The 3,703-nt window shown below is 35.7% G+C and overlaps 1 long non-coding RNA gene across 1 annotated transcript; it reads right to left on the minus strand.

Moving 5' to 3' along the window:
• Positions 1-370: 370 nt before the first annotated feature.
• LOC112944500 lies at positions 371-2,968 on the minus strand. The gene is made up of 2 exons (XR_003248776.1): positions 2,909-2,968; positions 371-440 (listed from the first exon to the last, which is right to left on the minus strand). It is a non-coding gene; the product is annotated as an uncharacterized LOC112944500 (long non-coding RNA).
• Positions 2,969-3,703: the final 735 nt, after the last annotated feature.

Consider the following 3,703-nt stretch of genomic DNA (forward strand, 5'->3'; position numbering starts at 1 on the left):
GGGGAATATTTAGCTATGTCTTACACCTAATTCTAAGTGTGCACGTGCATSTGATGTCTCTGAACCATTTTGCCAAGTAGATAACATATGACAGTTAGATCTGAATACAACTCTTACTAATCACGGCAAAAATAAAATGCATATTAAACCTTCTCCCTCCTCTCACAAAATACTCCACACATCCAAAGAAGAGTTTCTGACAGAAAATTTTCCATATGGCTTGACTAGGCAGAGGTGCAAAGAGGGCGTTATGGTCAGAGCATCATATTGATGCTCTTCTGCTCAGTACTGAACCTGAGTGTTGGGAACTTATTTAAGCTTCTCCCCACAGTGCCTGGGAAGGACCCGCTGGCTGGTTCAGCCTACCTGAGCTCCACACGCCTCCTGTCATCTCGTTCCTCATCCTCTCGGAAGCTTCCCAAGGTAGCTCAGTTCAGCGCCTGAAAATAAGCAGCAGGAACACGTACTCAGCATCCCCCTGCACCCGATCTGCTGGCTTGGGCTGCGCTGTAACATTAGTTTCATTAACCGAGTGATCTAATTTGTGCCATGCGGCGAGGAACCATTAAGGGAGCTGCCCACCAAGGTGCTGCTTGGTGAATATAGGATTTCACTGYTTACCCTCTTCCTTTCTGAGGCAATCCCCTTTATATATTTCGATTTATTTGTTTAAAAGAGAGCAATTGAAAAGCCCAAGGATGTATAGCRGATATAACGGAATGCAGGATAGTTAACTTTAAAGTGCTTATAAAAAGTTTCCCAAACTTAAGTATGTGAATAAACTTACCATGTAAATATGATAATGAGTAAATTGTTGCATATTCAGTCAAACATCTACAGATTTTTTCATGTCTTGCTTAATTAGTTACAGTTTCATGTACTGCCATCTTTCATTAACTTTGTAATTCCTGGGCATGCATAGGTGGGTGCCTTTCTAAATAATATTTGATTAATGCACACTCCTCATATAATATATGCTAATTTTTATTTGCAGGAAAGTTAATTATAAAGCTTTGATAATCTGTTTTAATAAACGTAATTCAGTAGAAAAGACGTGTTTCTAGAACAGAATTATATTTATCTTGGCTACTTTTTTTTGTGGTTTATTTTTTTTGTTCAACAGCTGACACATTATTGAAATGAATAGCTTGCCTGGAGGATAAGCAAACTGGTTTGGAGTAAGCATCAGGTTACTCGTTGTTTTTTTATTTAACTCTTTCCACATCAAAGTCTTCACTAAAAACTATTTGCATATAAAACAATACATTAAAATTACCAAAGAAGGAATTAAAGCAAAACCTCCTTAGCAAGCAGCATTGAAGCTTGCTGCATTCCTATGGCATAAAACTGGCATGATTTGCTTTTAAAGTACCAAATAGATTAATGTGATTAGTTAAAAATAAGTTATCACTCCATAGGAAAAGATAATAACTGAGATCAGTGATATTAAAAAAATGCCATCCTGAAAGAAGCTAAAGTCTATGCAGTTGTTCTAGGACYTCAATCTGAGTGGACTTGTGGCAAAGGCTCCGAAGGAGAAACTACTCCACTTAGAAATGGAGAAAAGATTAGATTCATTTTCAAATGGAAATATTTCTTTGCATGGAAACACTATCAACCTTTTTCTCCYGATTGGACAGAGGTCTTTTGAATTCTTCTTCCCATGAAATTTAAGATCCATATTTCATTCTTGGTTAGCATATCCGGTTTTCCTCTCTGGGACCAAATCCTAGTATCTGGTAAGTATAAATAATATTTGGCTGCCTTTATATGCAGCCTTTTACTTTCTTGGGGGGTAGCAGGAATAGAAAAACCCTTCCAAAGCTACCATGATGATATGAAACAACTTGAAAAACACCTCACGGCAATGCACTGTGAATTATAAAACTCAAATCTTGAGATTTGATAAAAATATAAACCTTTACTGGGCATGTAGAAAAACCACTGTGACTAGATCTTGATGTGAATCAATACCTATATTTAGCGTAGTTAATCTCTCATACAAATAAAATGACATTTATTTCTTCAATTTCCTTTAGCCTAATTTCAAAGCTTGTAAAGACTTCAAAGGATTATGCAGAAACCAGATAAAGAGCCTATCTGCCTAATTCCTATGATAATTCATGAGGTGTCTTGACTAAAAGGCTGTCTATGTGCATACTAAGGTTCACTGTTACTACTTCCTTTCCTCTGAAAGAAAAAATATTTGTTCATATGTTTTCTTGCTCTATTTTTAATATATATATATAAACAGTATCTTATATCATTAATATCAACCAACTACTTAATGAAACAGTGGAGAGAAAAATAATAAAGATAATGGTTCAGTTACTTCCTCCATCTCAACAGCATTATTAGACACCAATTCCTTTCCAAAATCTGACTTATTTATAGTCTTGACAGAAGTATATGTTGAGCTGAAAGGAGGGACAACTGGCTCCAAGAAACTAAGGGAAAGAAACTTGCTGAAACACCCAGTATAAACACAAGTGCTGTATATGTAACAAACAAGGAAGTAATATTAAGAATTTTTTGATTATATATATTAAGTACTATTTCAGTATGCGAGTGTATATATTTTTCAGGTATCCAGCAAACCCCATAATAAAGATTACCTGCTTCTGATAAGCTATGATTGCATGACAGAATTGYGAGAAAATTCTCGACTGAGATAACTGATACAGCTCCAGGTAATTCTGCTGGCCTCACACATTACATGTTACAGTTCAGAGCAATCCATAAGAAAACAGTACTGCCGTTTAAAGGGCTTTTAATGAAATTACATGTTGCAACCACTACAAATAGCAATTGCTTTTTTTTTCCCCCCAAAGTTTTCTCTATACTGTGCTTTCTATTGTGTATACAGTGATTTGGGGTGCTGGCTTGTTAATTGTGATTCTGCACACACCTTTTATTTACTCGACAGCTGAATACTTGCAGCAGCAGTTCAGCAGCCAAGACATTGTTGTCCACRGTGCAATTCCTTGAGACCACCTCTCCAGGCTTTTATATAAAAATGAATTGGCTTGGCTCACTTACTTGATAAAAATGGCACCGATTCACACCAGCAACTGAAGGARCTTTTTAAAAAAGGGAGAACATACAATATGAAAGAAATCATATATTCTTAGAAGCATCAAAAWAATCTCCATTTTCTATATAAGACTTCATACTTACAGGAATTACGCTGATATATATGTATAGTAAATAATACATTAAAATAGAATCACTAGGCCAATCACTAAGATGTTGTGATACGCTATCCTGCTAATGATTTCCTTAAGTTTTATGTAAGACTTTCTTCTTCCACTTTCTTTTTCTCCATAGATATGCACAGACTGATTCTAAAGAATTTGAACCAGTCTACCAAAACCAGATAGATTTATTTATTAAACAGAGTGACAGCCTACAGGCTTCACAGCAGATGCAGATACAGAAATCACTGAATCGGACTCAAATATAGATTACGGACAGTCGAGCATGGTAARATGGCAAGAAAGTATGCATCTGTGGTAAATTAATATGTTCACACAGGTCTAGCACAATAYATTAAAAGTGAATCATTCATATTACAGGGAAATGGACAGGAATTATGTGTACGCACCTGGAAAGGAAATGTATGGGAAGTGTGTTTTATATTCTTTTAGCTGCTTTTCTTTTTCTGCTTTTTAACTGCAAGACTCTAATTTCCTGTGTAAATTGT

Source organism: Nothoprocta perdicaria, unplaced genomic scaffold (genome assembly GCF_003342845.1).
Source record: "Nothoprocta perdicaria isolate Ctin4 unplaced genomic scaffold, notPer1 scaffold_17, whole genome shotgun sequence".
In the NCBI taxonomy this organism is placed as follows: Eukaryota; Metazoa; Chordata; class Aves; order Tinamiformes; family Tinamidae; genus Nothoprocta; species Nothoprocta perdicaria.